We start from the raw sequence: 16,126 nt of genomic DNA, 5'->3' as shown, positions 1-16,126 counted from the left end.
TTTTTTCATTATAATAAAATGTTTATTTAAACATATTCTAGTGTTAATGCATATGTTTAGTTGTGTATCACAAATAATATCAAAGGTAGATCAATTTCAACTTACAAGAATTCGTCTCATATGTACCAGTATGTACCAAAGGGTATACAATATGATTGACGAATATCATGTTATGAAAGAGTTTAATTAAAGTTAAAATTCAAACCCAGCAGCCAAGCTTCTAATCTACAAAATGCTAAAAACTTTGATGATAATTTGCATGGTAATAGAAATACCATAACGGTAAATAACACAATACCTATAACTAAATCTAAGTAGGGCAACTTATTAAGCAACTGGTATATCGCTTCTATGGAGTAACAACCTCAAGCCTTGTTTGGTGCTTCTTCAACTTTCTGTAGCAAGACATGACAAAATGAGTCCTAAGCAAGTTGATACGATGCACAGAAAATCCGAAAATAAAATTTGTGAATGATAAATGAATGCTAGAATATGCATTTAGCCTAATCATGCCAGTCACATTTAGCATATCTAACTGAAATTCGGAACCTCATAAACTAGGTTGGTGATTTCATGAATTGAAGCAAGAGAACCCAAACTTAGAAACCATGCCAATTACAATTCAGTAATGATATATCTTCCTGAATATCTTCCTAAATATTCTCCTGATTTCTAAATAGTGAGAACATAAAAAGCACTCGTTAGTTTCTTTGTTTATAAATTAGAAGGATAAATAATTTCTCATTAAGTTTTTGTAGAATTAAATGTAACAAGCAACCATAGAACCTTTATCAAGTAAAATCATGAGAAGAAGATAAATTGCCACGCAAATTTAGAGTGTAAGAAGTAGCCACAAAATTGAATTCGGACTTCCAATGAAGGTAAAACTATGTACCACTTCTTTGTTGCCCTTGCCTCTAGTGAAGAACTTGTAATTCCCATAGATGAATGCGCCCCACCCAGCCAATGAAACAAGCACAAACTGCAATGGCAGAAGATTCAGAAATACTTAAAATATTACTATAAACAAATATCAGGGAAACAAGACAATAAAGTAACTAAAAATATAACATAAATATAACACCAATAAACAGAATTTTACAACTATGGATAAGGCATGAAACACTAGACGCGTTTATTTTGTTTACAGTGTAAACGAAATATGTGCACTTTTATTTGGTTTATACTACTGTAAACGGGATATGTGAATAATTATGACATTTACAGTATAAACGAGATACATTATAACAAATTTTCAGCAGCTATAAAAGGATGTACATCCTTTTGTATTCTTCACAAACATCTCACTTCTTCCTCTTTTCCGTTTTTCTTCAGAAAAATAAGCCAAAATGTCTAGTGGTGGTGAATGTGTGATCGTAATAGTGGACGCATGTTTATCACCAACCATGTCTCAGACAGTTCGACAGCAGTCTCATCCGTCGTGTCATCCTGCCATTGATACAATCCAACCTATCGGTGTCAACATCCCTGTACCACAAGGTGCAGTTAGGCAAAACTATCACTTTAAACCCTTGTATAGAAAGGTCTGGATGGCGAAGCAAAAGGCAATTGCACAAATATATGGTGATTGGGAGGAGTCATACAATAAGGTGCCTAGGTTGCTGCAAGTACTGCAGAGTTGTTGTATTGGAACAATATGTGAGTTCAAGGTCGTATCGTACTATGATGGACACCTTATGGTGCACGACTGTAGCATGTTTGATAAGGTATTCTAGGCCTTCCCTGCCTGTGTGGAGGCATTCAAGCATTGCAAGCTATTCGTCTCTGTCGATGGCACGCACCTGTATGGCAAATATGGTAGTGTTTTGCTTATTACAGTGACACAAGACGGCAACAGCAACATTCTTCCTGTTGCTTTTGCAGTTGTTAAGTCTGAGAGCATCGAGTTCTGGTCTTTCTTCCTTACAAATTTGAGACAACATGTCACCCCATCAGATGGCCTGTTGATTATTTCCGACAGATCCAGGCGATCAATGCTGCATTGAGAGCCGACAACAGTGGCTGGCAGCCTCCTAGAGCATTTCATGCTTATTGTGTCTGGCACATGGTCGCAACCTTTATGTCTCATTTCAAGTCTGCTAAGGACAAACGATATTTAATAAACGCTGCTTATAGTCGAAGCAAAGCTGGGTATGATTGGTACATGGATACCTTGAGGGGTTTGTCGCGAGAGATGGCAGACTGGGCTGGTAGGTTCAACATAGAGATCTGGCTACAACACTAGGATGGTGGTCGCCAGTTTGGGCACATGACAATGAACCTGTCCAAGTGCATGAATGCGGCACTTACGGGTACCCGTTATTTGCCCATTTTGGCCATCGTGTGATGCACTTACAAGAGACTACAATAGTTGTTCGTCAGGAAGAGCAGGAAAGCACAGACATAAATGGTGGCAGGGAATCAATTTTTTCAATGGTTGATAGCTGCTACTAAAAAAACAGAGAAGGAATCTCAAAGATGTGCATTACTCACTACGACAGACGAGCTTCAGTGTTTGTGGTTGAGAAGTTAGAGCCTTTTGAAGGTTGGTCACAAGGCTCGTTCTATGTTTGCTTGACGGCAGGTACGTGTGACTGTGACATTTTTCAATCACTTCATTTTCCATGTTATCATGCGCTTGCCACTTGTGCCGCTGCTAGTGTCGGATAGGGTCCATACGTGCATCTGGTGTACTTGCAATCCATTGTGTTCAAGGTGTATGAGACGGAGTTTCCACTGATACTAAAACGATAAGTTTTGGCCGAAGTGGTTCGGACACGGTTGCATCCTAATCCAGCCATGAGTAGGAAGGCTACTAGCAGACATGTTTTTACCAGGTTTTGTAATAAGATAGACGAGGGTGAGCATCGAGAGAAAAGGTGTGGTTTATGCAAACAAATTAGGCATATCCTGAGAGGTTGTCCGATGCTGATCACCATGGTAATGCAGGTGGTGTCCGGTGTCATAGGGCGGAGGCCGTGCCTATCAGTGAGGTTTGCTAGTGCGTGGGTCTGGAGGAAGCTGTGGGTGACCTACAGATGGATCTGTGACTAAGGTGGTCACTGTAATGGAAGTGGATGAGTAGGGCCATAGTAATTGTTTAGGTAAGGCACCTATACATTTGGATGGGGTTGATACTGCTGTTGACCAGGTGAAGGACAAAGTGGTGTCGACCTCGGTTGGGATGTTGTCATGAGAAGCCCATAGTCCAACGATGGCGGTGTCGCATACTGTGCACTATTCAGCCATGTGTACCATAGGAGGAGCTAGGTCCCGGTGAAATGTACGGTGCCCAGACTGAGGTAGACATAGGAGTAGATGACTGTTGATGGACATGCCCCATGCTCTGCTCTCTACCCGTGCAGAACTGCTCCGTGATGCGCTGCATCGTGTCCTGGTCAATGGTGTGAATATGGAATGCCTCCTCGAACTGGATCTCATCTACGTCCAATGCCTCGTGACGACTGCTGGACGTCCCGACGTCATGCCATCCAGGTGGGCCAGTATCCCAATCGTCCCAAGATCCCTGTGAATGTGAACCAAGTGGCTAATGTGGTGGTGGTGATGGTGGAGGAGGTGGTGGTGGTGGGGGTGAGTCATCGAACTTGCCTGGCATATCCCTGTGTTCCTCCTGTCGATGATACTCAGCCTCCTCCTCGAACTCAACGTCCAAGCGCTTCCTGCGAAGCTTAACCCTGTCCTTCCGAGGTCCTGCAACTCCTCCGCGCTCTCTTTCTTGGTAGGCCTCTAGGTGTCCGGCCGAACCTCCTTGGCCAGTCAACGACGGTCAGGCACGTTCCGAGGAAGCTGTAGGACGTCCCTCGACTAGCTGGCAAAAGGCTACACGTCTCTCGGTAAGTCCAACAGCCTAGGGTCATCAAGCACATTTTGCCCTGACAAGTGTCTAACATGGCAAGCTTGATGATACCAATCCACATATTCCCGCATTAGTCAATAGTCTGTGCATAGTTAAATGGATATCTGGTATCCCTCCCCAAACCGAGCCCTCCACCAATCGTACCACTCCCGAAGCTTAGTAGGCCACCAAACGTCCTTGCCCCGTCCTATGGTAGTTAAGAACCTATCAACGTTGACTGGCGTCCCCTAGTACTGGCTACTCACCATCAAACTGGCGCTTCACCTGGTCGACATGGTATAATTCAACTATGTTGAAGTAGACGAGCAGAACAACAGACATCCATGTCCCTCACTTTGCCTCTTCCTTCAGCCATAGTGGGCAGATGTCCTGCAGTGCAGGGTCATCGTAGGGAGTCCGCAGGAACTACAATGTACGTTGTAAAATAATAATCAGTGACATGTACTAAAAAAGTATAAGTAATTTATGCATATGTAACTGAATAAAAGGGTAACTCACTTACCTCATCCAACTGTAACTGATCTAACGTCCGACGCCATCGCAGGACTCTCAGTTCGTGTTGGTCCCTGCTCTACTGTGTCATACCTATCAACTTGTGGATATTTTCGAGAATAACCACGATTCAATTAATTGCACATCATATTGAATTATATAAACGAAGAATAATAAAATCGTAGTGAACAATTACCTCGCACCATGGTTACATGTAAACATGTCGCTCAGGTGGACACCACTGGAGAAATCTCTGATATAGTCAAGATACTAACAGAGGAGTGCATCGTACGATGTCTGTGATGGAGTGGTGTGCTGCAGAGCATAGAAAACAGTACGTCCATGCTAGCACTGTAAAACAGAGAACGGCACCTCTGAAAGCCATCTAGTAGTGGGAGCCACCGGAGATGGACTTAATTATTTGACTTATCAGTCATCAAGTAACCCCTAATCATCAACAGTATGTAACACCTCGCGTACTATCGAAGGGTGGCTGGATCATCAATATCGGACATCTTTCGGAGTTGCTCCCGAAGCCATGCCAACTTGAGGGAGAAAGACTCCTTTGCCTGCGCACTCTGCTGCCGGACTGCAGGAGGCTTGGCACCAAGTAGCCGCTCTACCAACTCCCAAGCCTCGGTCCGGTACCATGTGTGGAAATCATGGAAGCACCCACCCACTGGCTCTTCATGCGCGCGTAGCCAGAGGTGGTATGCAACGTTCTGTAGGGTGATGGTGGACTCACCCCACGACAGGTGAAAGGTGTGGGTCTCAAGCCGCCAACACTCCACTAATGTCGTAATCAGGGCATTGTCAAATGCAAAATTCCTAAGTAGCACTGCGTCGCCGAAGCCAGCTTGCCTCAAGTAGGGGACAATGGCGGCCGGTGGTAGATGTGTGTGACTCTCTTTCTTGGGAAGAAGTAGGTGAGGCCTCTAGTAAACAATAAAAAATCCGAATAAAAAATGTGTAACCCTATAAAGCTATAAAAATTTCACAATAAAAAATTCTCCCAAAAAATGTTTACACAACAAATTAATTTAAATTATAAGTCAACTAGTTTAACAAATAACTACAAATATTTACCTTATAAATTAATTTAAATAAAAATTAATTTAAATAAAAATATTTACTTAAATAATTAATAACTAAATTAATAAACATCCATATCATTTAATTTAAATAAAAATATTTAATTAAATAATTAATAACAACATTAATAAAACATCTCCCTCACAACTTACATTAACTAAAAATATTTATTTAAATAACTTACAACAAGTAAACCATCAACTTAATAACTTAATTTAATAACAAATTTAAATAAAACCATTTACTTAAATATTTAATAACTAGAAATGTAAACATCTTGTTACTTAATTAAGTTAACTAAGAAATATTTAGTTAAATAATCAATAGCTAAATTAATGAACATATGCTTAATAACTTAGTTTAAAGAATAACAAACCTAAATAAATATTTAAATAACAAATCCGTTTTAAAGTATGCCTAAAATCATAACCTATCATTTAAATCATAACTAACACTATATTCATTCGTCTAACATATACTGCATACTACTTCTATAAAAGTACTCTAAGTATGGCCACACGTGGATGCTTTAACATAAACATAAAATAAAAAATAACACCAACCTCAAAGTTGGCTGCCCCAACAAGGTGTCATGTCGCGTTCACTCAGTTGATGTCCGCATTATGTGTATTGGCGCGCACCATAATCTCGTAGTAATTAAAAAATTTGATTAGAAAAAGGTAGAAGTGGAAGAAAAGTTGAAGAAATGGATGTAATAAGGACTCAACAGGCACTGTAGACAAAATAAATATATATATACAGCCATGTTGTTTCGTGCCTACGTGCACTCTAAATGAGATAAGAAATACGATGTATTTTGGTAAAAATGCTACAAATTATTTATTTTGATTAATAAAAATATTTATTTTATTTATTTAAAAAAATCCACAAAAATTAAGGACAAATGACATGAATAAAATAATTGGGATTCATATTTACACAAATATAACAATCTAGAACTTGTTACATCCATGTCTTGGTTCTACTCTATATAAATCGCTAGTGGCTACCATGTTTTTACAATTTGTGCATAAACTGCGCCATCTCTGTAACGGTTTATGAAGACTAAAAATTGGCCATAAACCGCGACAACCTTGTAGCGGTTTATGTGCAGTGACAATCCATTGGGACCAGTAGCAGATTATAAATAGTTCGAGCATCTATATATACCAACTGAAGGTAATTGTTAAGGAGAGTGTCATTTCCACAATGTCTAGTGGGGATAGTTTCTTAGCATTAGTTTATTGCTCTGGAAAAATCTATAAAAGTCAAAGAGAGGGTGTGAAGTTCACCGACAAGGATCCCTTGAGTGTATTTATCCGTTCATCGAATACCTTGTCAGATCTAAAAACCAGTATATTGCAGAAGTTTAAGGTGTTTGGGACTAAGTGAGCAAAGAAGTTATTTTATAAGATCCCTGTTGCAGTTGTCTCAACCGGTTTAAAGTATGATACATTTGTGATAGGGTATGATGAAGATCTGTAGGTTCTGTTTCATTGTCAGAGAAGTCTTCCAGAGGTCAAAACACACGAGTTGTATGCAAAGTTAGAGGATGGTGTCGACACTTAGGGGGTATTAGCTCTGAATCCTTAGTCGACTGCCTTGGGGGTGCTTCTAGTTCGATTCCTGTGGTTGCTCCAGCTTGTTCGTTTATTGCATTTCCATCCTTTGTGATTGATTTGAACCATGCGGATGAAGATGGTTGTGAAGTATTGGAGAACCGTTCGTTCCACCGGCTGGCAATTGAGATGACTAATTCTCTGTCATGATTTCTGATTGTGTAGGCAACGGTGAACCTAATAGAGTTGAGAATACAATGTGAGAGGATAATTCAGATGAAGAGCCTGTCGATATAGTTGGGGACAGTGATGATGATACAATGAGCAATCCACGTACACAGTACGGCCTATCAAGTCCCGGCACAGCAATATCCTCCGCACTTTTCAACCCTAAACTTGGAGGTTATGGGGTAAAAGGCAGACGTAGATGCTGTCTTTGGGGGTCAAGGATTGTATCATAGAACCGCTCCTACAGAATTTCAAATTGAGAAAAGAAGTTTTGTTGATTGTGAAGTAGGGGTGTTCGCGGTGCGGTTTGGTTCGGTTTTAAGGGAAAAAGTCATCCGATCCGAATGCTTAATTTATGTGCAGTGGGGTTTGGATTGGATGAATATTTTTTTGGAAATTCGATCCGATATGATCCGATTACAAGCGGGTTGGATCGGTTTGGATTTGCGGTTTTTTAAATAAAAAAAATTAAATACATATAACAAGTCTCAACATCAAATTTTAAATAATCAACAATGACATAACAAGTCTTAACAATATCTTAAAAAGCTAACGATAACATAACAATAGAAATAAAATTATAGGTTAGTTAAAATAAATAAATAAATAACATTTTGAACATAAAATATTTATTAAATAATAATAATACATGAATAATAGAAAAATGTATAACAAATTGAACATGTTATAAGTATAATTATAAATATAATAATAAAATAATAATATTATAGCACATTGTGCGGTTTGGATTGGATTGGATCGGTTATGAAAAGTAGATCCGAAATCCGATCCAATCCAGCGGTTTGCAAAAAATAGAATCCAATCAAATCTGAATTAGTGCGGTTTTAATCGGTTTTCGGTTTGGATCGAATTGGATGAGCGGTTTAATTTGGATCGATTTGGATTTGAACACCCCTATTGTGAAGGATTAGAGCATCCGTCGTGGGGTTGAATACAAGATGTTAGAGTCTGATCATCTTAAGTACCATGAAAAATGCAAGGAATTTGGCAAAGGTTGCACGTAGTTGATTCACATCTCACTTCATGCACGAAAAGGTACCTGGGAGGTTGGAAGGTATAATGGACCGCACACTTGCTTATCTACATCGATTCAAGCAATCACTAACAGCTTGATTGCGACGTCATTTGTGCGAGGACCTTTCCATTGGTTAGAGTGGATGCTGTGGTTACGATAAAGGTGTTGCATGAAGCAACAAAAGCAACTTATGGGTTCAAGCCTACTTACAGGAAGGTTCGGCTGGAAAAGTAGAAAGTAATAGCACAGATTTATAGTGATTGGGAAAAGTTCTACGATGAGTTGCCACGTTGGATGCTTGGAGTCCAATCCACTATGGTCGACACAATTGCTATGTTGAAGACTTATCCGATTAGAGTTGAAGATCAGGTTGATGAATCTACAGTGTATTTTCAACGTATTTTCTGGACATTTCCTCCTTGCATTGAAGCCTTTCGACATTGCAATTCACTAGTGAGTATCGATAGTATTCACTTGTATGGCAAATATGGGGTACCTTGCTTCTGGCTATAATGCAAGATGGAAACTCGAACATCTTACTGGTTGTATTTGCACTTGTGAAGGAAGAAAATGCGGAGTCGTAGTCTTTATTCTTGTCCAACCTACGACAGCATGTGATGCTACAAGAGGGTATTCTTGTTATCTCCGACAGGCATAATGGCATCAAGGCTAGCTGGAGGCCCCTGATAGAGGTTGGCTAGCTCCACGTGCTTATCGAGCATTCTATATCGTCATGTGGTGGCAAACTTTTCGTTGAGTTTCAAGGGTCAAGATGCAAAAAAGCTACTTGTGAATGCTTCATATGCGAAGACTGAGGTGGAGTTTGGTTATTGGTTTGATATTATACCGACTGAGAATCTGGTTATGTGTGATTGGGTCAACCGAATGAAATATGATAAGTGGACCTAGCATCAGGATAGTGGGAGATGCTTTTGCCACATGACCACCAACATCTCTGAATGCATTAATTTTGTCTTAAAGGATACAAGGAACCTCCTAGTCATATCGTTGGTGAAGTCTATGTACGGAAGGCTTGCAGAGTTGTTTATTATGTGAGGACAAACAACAGAGGCGCAATTGAGGATTGGACAGGCTTTGGTGAAAGCAATAGACCACAACTTGAGAGATTCGAGATACTTCACCATCACTTTGTTCGACAGGCATCATATTGGGTATACTATGGCTGAGACGACTCCTACTGGTAACTTCTTGCTTGACATATATCGAGTTTCACTTAGAGATCATACATGTGATTGTGGGTATTTTCAGGCTTTGCATTACTCATATTGTCATGTCATCGCATGCTGCACTCACTCGCAGTTGAACTGGGCGACATATGTTCATGATGTATACAGTATGAGTAGTGTTCAATGTATATAAGATGGGGTTCACATTGCCCATTCCAGAAGGGCTTTGGCAACAATATGATGGTCCCACTGTCATTCCATATCCTAATATGAGATGTATAAGAGAAGGGCAACCAAGATCTACCAACTTGTCTTTGCCGCTCAACACGCCTGTTATTAGGCATGTCCAGAACTTGCACCCTGGCACGTGTCGTAGTTGTCCCTCAGCGATGAGCTTCTGCCGAGATTTCAATCGGCCTAGGATCATCAAATGTGGCATCTGGGAAAAGAACCCTATGCGCCACCCAATGCCACCAGTCAAGGTACTCTGCGGATGGACCTAGATCAACAACTCTCTAGATTCTAAGAATGGAATCAACCCTATTATTCCAATGTAGAAGTCATGTCTGATAATAAGTGGAAAATCATCGATCTCCACCTCTACCATCCTTCGCATGGAGCTAGTCTATGTTCAGAGCTGGCTAAGGTATATGATGTATGTCACCAAGCTGCAATGCCACTCTATCAACTCGATGCCACTCAATCATGGCAAAATAAATCAAGCTCGTGACCACCCGCCGTAACCTACAGTGCTCCTCGGCAAGTATCTTTGGATGAACCACAGCTACTACCTCAGCAGTAGAATAAGGCTCCCACAAAAATTGTTAAGGACAATATAAGATTAGAAAACACCATAAAAAGAACCTTGTAAACTGTGTATGCTACAAATGTCAAACCTAAATAACTTACGTGTCGATCACGCAATCTGTCCAAAGCAAGACGCATTTGAATAATTCTTTGCTCCTTGGCATCAGAGGTTGGTAGATACGTTGCCTACCTACAATTCACTCGTTATTAGTAGTGCATAAAGAAGGATACTACATTGAAATAAACATGTATGACGTGCAAAACATTAAAATTACCTGGATGCTAGTGGAAAACTAAATATGTCAAATCCATTCAGCCTCAACATGGGGAACTGCCAGAAAATCCAATACTGCAGTAGATGAAGTGGTCTGGCTAAATTAGTAACATTTCTATTGGCAACCCGACACATGGATCTATACAACCAGACCAGTGTAGTTGAGCCCCAGCCATGATTGTCCAACTCATCAAGCCTCACTACAAACGGCAACCACCAAAGGTGAACCCGATTCACATTCTTGTCACAAAAAAATTGAGTGGATAGTAGCATCATAATGTAAGTACGAGCGTATATACGTATCGTTTCCTCATTCGCATCGGCTAGGAGCGCTCTGAACCTCTCATGGAACCATGTGAAATGGATCGTCATCTGCTTGACCTTATTCGGCATCGGTAGCTTGCCGAATAACTTTTGAAATCACTCCCACGCTGGTCTCCCATTGTCCATGAACTGTTCGAAGTCAGTGAGGCACCCACTAACAGCCTCCTCATCAATGGGCAACCCTAACTAATATGCCACATTCTGCAACATGATGGTGCACTCTCCAAACGGCATGTGGAAAGTGTGCGTCTCAAGACACCACCTCTCAATAAATGCACTCACCAGAGGCTCATCCACATAAAACCAATGAGTGTTTAGCCTAGTCAAGTGATACAAGCGAGCGATTTCCAAATAAGATATGATCCGCTCATGTAGAGGCATATTTTGTTGTCTCCTAACACTATAAATACACTTAGTCGACTGCATCATACAAAAAAATTAAATTAGTACTAATCAAATTTTAGCAGAAAAAAGACTAACACCTAAATTATTTATAAATGAAATAATTCACAGATAAAAGACTAACACATAAATTAACAAAAAAATTAAATTAGTACTAATCAAATTTTAACAGAAAATAGATTAGGACCTAAATTATTTATGAATTAAATAATTCACAGATGAAAGACTAACACATAAATTAACAAAAAAAATAAAATAAAATAGTACTAATCAAATTTTAACAGAAAATAGACTAGGACCTAAATTATGTATGAATTATTTAATTAACAGACAAAAAATTGACACATAAATTAACCAAAAAAAGTTAAATTGGTACTAATTAATTTTTAACTGAAAATAAACTAGGACCTAAATTATATGAATTAAATAATTCACATATAAAAGACTAACACATAAATTAATAAGAAAAAAAATTAAATTGGTACTAATCAAAGTGGCAAAAGATATGAACGCGGAATACCATAAAAACAATTAACATATAGAGAGAACAACATATAAACAACTAACCTCTTCATTAATGCTTCTAGCCATGTGAGCAACGTCGTTCAATCGATACAAACGATTTTGTTCTTCTATGACCCCACCTCGCCAGAGTGTCGCTGTCGCGTGATTCTCTCTCAAATCCTCAACCCCAAACTAAACTCACACACTCAAGTATGCAATCCGTCATTAGCTATCACGATTTTATAATCCCACTATACATAAACCGCGCTAGGGGTCTCGCAGATTAAGCAGAGTTCTTCTCCTTCCTAAATCGCTAAAGGGTGTCGCGGTATATATGCATTTGCTGTTATTCATAAACTGCTACAGGGGTTCCACGTTTTATGGCCAGTTTGTGTTATTCATAAACTGATACAAGGGTGCCGCAGTTTATGTTTAGTTGGTGTTCTTCGTAAATCGATGCAGGAGGGCCGCCGTTTATGTTCAAATGATAAACGTGGTAGGCAATAGCAATTTGTATAGAATAGAACTAAGACATGGATGTAACCAGTTTTAGATTATTGCATTTGTGTAAATATAATTTTCAATTGTTTTATTTGTGTTATTTGTTCCAAAATTAATTATTGTTCTTGTAGAGGTTGACCGATGTATAGCTCGTCTGCCGGTGAATACTTGTAAGCTTTCCGTTAGGATGGGATATACATTGACAATGAGAGAATAAGGGGTGGGTACCTGTAAAAGACACTCCGACACTCAAGTAAGTAAGTGAGTAATAAGCTTTGCAGAATGCAATGTGTCAAATAAACGTTTTATCTCCCTTTTATATTTTGGGATGAAGCATCGACAGTTATACTCTCAATAATTCGCATTAATGGAGAGTAATAGCATATCAAGGTTATAATATTTCTTTTGGTGCCCATTATTGATAACTGATCTATAATTTATATTGCCGAGTTATAGCATTAAGGACGAGTTATAACAGTCATATCACATAACTGATCTATAACATATACTGCCGAGTTATAACATTAAGGATGAGTTATAACAGTCATATCACAGCCCCCAAACTTAGCCTGGCTATATTTTGATAAAGCGGGTTGAGCTTTTTTAGTTATAACTCGACGGTATGAGTTATCGGTATGGAACTCCTAAATCAACTTACTTTATTAAAATAAAGAATAAAATAATTTGAATTTCAGACGTGATTTAAAGTTAACATATATTGAAAAGTGTAGTAGTCTTGTCATTGATTGTGCCTTTGGTTTTTCCAATATAATTTTGAACCGTTGATTTAATAGATGCAACGATTAGGGTTTTTCATGGAATTAAATAGTTTCATTAAATGTGGCATTTGCTTTATATTTGGAATCCTAAAAAGATTCATAAAGGCAACATTGCTTTCTTATTGAAGCATTTTGGAGTCTTAAAGGCATGAATAAAAGAGGTTAGTTTGTGTTACTACCACTATTTCTTCTTCTTCTTTTCACTTTTCTGAAAGAATTGTAGGTAAGGAAAAAAATATAAAGTTGAGGATCATGACTCTTATAACTAGGTAAGTGAGGATGTGAGGATCCGGGGTTCACTATTTGTTAATGAGGGTAGTGTTGGTGAGATTTGATTTGGTTTGGACTGTTTGAATTCGACTTGACAGATATCTGAGTAATTGATAGATTAATATTTGATTTAGGCAATAGTTGCCGTTGATATGTTAGTCCCTTATGTTTGTTAGGGATGTAATAGTAGAGAGAGAATATCCCGTCTTTGTTGAATAACTGAGTTAGACAATGACTTGTTTTAGATTGCCATTGATGTATTGGTCCCCGTTGCTGAGACGGGTTTGATAGAAGTGAATTGGTTAGGCGAGAATATCGTATTAGTTCACCTTTGTTTGGTGATCTGCTTAATGATTGAGTTTGATTGCGCATGTATAAAGGATGCGACTTTGAATTGAACAGTCATCACGAATGGATAAGTGTTTGTGCTTGTTTGATATTTGATTGAATTTGTTGACTGTTGATAGTCATATTTTGGAAGATAGTTGATATAAATCTGATGATAGTTGATACAGATTTGACAATGATTGATATAAATTTGATAATAATTGATATAGATCCGATAATAATTTATATAGATCGAATAATGATGGATATAGATATGAATAGATTTGATAATAATTGATATCGATCTGAATAGATTTGGTAATGATTGATATAGATTTGAAAATAGAAATAATAAATATAGATTGGAAAACAAGGATAATAGATATAGATCGAAAAATTGGATAATAGATATAGATCAGAAAACTAAAACAGGGATAATAGATATAGATCGGAAAATAGAGATAATAGATATAGATCGAAAAACAGAGATAATAGATATAGATCGGCCTTTTTTCGGGCCATAATGATTTATTATACGACCTTTGTTTATAAAGGTGCAGGTAGGCTTGCCTCATTAAAATCTCTCAAAGCAAAACTCTTTTTGAAAAAAATCTTGTAAGTAGGAAAAAGAGTACAAGTTTGTCCCTGTCTTTTTGCTATAATATTGCTTTAAAGAATAAATATTCCAAGACTTAGGTAGCATTGTACCATCTATAGATTCAAAGGGTTTCTTGTTGGCCCGAGCTTTGTTGTTGTCCTTACTGTTTTGATTCTTCTCGGATTTCCGAGCTTGGCGTAGCTCTTCAATTTCCATTTAGCCTTTAGCCTTTTCGCAGAACTTGGACAAGGTTTTAGGTTTGGCCACTGTGAGGGTTTCTTGGAAGTTTCCTGGGCGGAGTCCACTCTATATAGCATGCAGGTACACCTTGGGGTAGAGATTTGGAATTCTCATTGCCACTTTGGTGAAACGAGTGATATAGTCCTTTAAACTTTCGTGCTGCTGTTGCTTGATGGTATTTAAATAGTCGGAATCATGTAAATAGATGGAAGATGCAGTGAACTGATCTTCGAATTGCTTGGCGAGCTCCTGAAAGCGTGAAATTGAATCTGCAGGCAAAGATGAAAACCAATCAAGTGCAGGGTCGTCTAAAATGGTAGGAAAACAACGACATAAAATAGGATCAGAAGCACCGTTTACGATCATCAATTCATCATAGATCGGAATTTCTTGATGTGTTTTTTTGGGTCTCCCAAGCCATCGTAGGGAGTCAATGTGAGCGGTAAGGTGAAGTTCTTAGGCAGTTTGAAATTCATAACATCGGCCGTGAATGGACCAACAACGTTGTCCAATTCGTCCTTGTCATTATTTTGTTGGTTTTCCTCTGGTTGTTGAGTTTTCGAGATATGCGTTGGATTAGAATGTTCTTCTTCATCTTCTGGACGCTCATTGTCATTATTTTCAATCCGAACATTGGTTAGCTCGACTATTTGATTTGACATTCGTTGATTTTCTTCTGCCATGCGCTGAGTAGCCTATTGTAACTCCGTTACCATTCGAAGAAGCTCGGATGGTGTGGGAGGAGGTAGGTCAGCAACGAGCAAGTATGGGAGTTTTGGGACCTATAGAAAGAAGGGTTTTTATTTCGAGTCTCCATAAACGGCGCCAATTGTTCTTGTAGAGGTTGACAGGTGTATAGCTTGTTCGCCGGTGAATACTTGTATGCTTTCCGTCAGGATGAGGTATACGTCGGCAATAAGAGAATAAGGGGGTGGATACCTGTAAAAGGCACTCCGACACTCAAGTAAGTAAGTGAGTGATAAGCTTTGCAGAATGCAATGTGTAAAATAAACGTTTTACCTCCCTTTTATATTTTGGGATGAAGCATCGGCAGTTATACTCTCAAACATTCGCATTAATAGAGAGTAATAGCATATTAGGGCATTATAATATTTTTTTTGATGTCCATTATTGATAACTGATCTATACGTATACTGCCGAGTTATAACATTAAAGACGAGTTATAACGGCCATATCACATAACTAATCTAATTTATAATGTATACTGCCGAGTTATAGCGTTAAGGACGAGTTATAACGGCCATATCAATTATTATTATTATTTTAAAAATATATATAAAAGCTCCTAAAAGTTCTCTATTTTTTTAAATTAGTTGATTTATGTATAAAAAAAATTTTAAGTAAATATCGATTTTCTGAGAAATAAAAATTTAAAAACTAGTTTGTTAAATAAAAATTATTAAAAACTAAGTATTTAACAAATAAAAATTTTTCGGAGAGAGGATAAGGATAGTTTGAGGGGAAAAAAGTGTGACTAATGAGCATTGTAAGAGTAGATTGTTCATGAAAGGTTTATCGAAGAGAGACATGTTAATGAAATGAATTTAATTAAAGAGTTAATTCTTTTACTCAATAATATCAACAAATTTTTTAAATTATTTTTTATCC

General features: G+C 38.2%; 1 long non-coding RNA gene across 1 annotated transcript; it reads right to left on the bottom strand.

Moving 5' to 3' along the window:
* Nucleotides 1–985, bottom strand: LOC112799839 (uncharacterized). The gene is made up of 2 exons (XR_003201234.3): nt 896–985; nt 1–395 (listed from the first exon to the last, which is right to left on the bottom strand). It is a non-coding gene; the product is annotated as an uncharacterized lncRNA (long non-coding RNA).
* Nucleotides 986–16,126: the final 15,141 nt, after the last annotated feature.

Source organism: Arachis hypogaea, chromosome 5, assembly GCF_003086295.3.
Source record: "Arachis hypogaea cultivar Tifrunner chromosome 5, arahy.Tifrunner.gnm2.J5K5, whole genome shotgun sequence".
NCBI classification, from domain to species: domain Eukaryota; kingdom Viridiplantae; phylum Streptophyta; class Magnoliopsida; order Fabales; family Fabaceae; genus Arachis; species Arachis hypogaea.
Note: the sequence above shows the minus strand (reverse complement) of the source record. Positions and strands in the feature narration are given on the sequence as shown.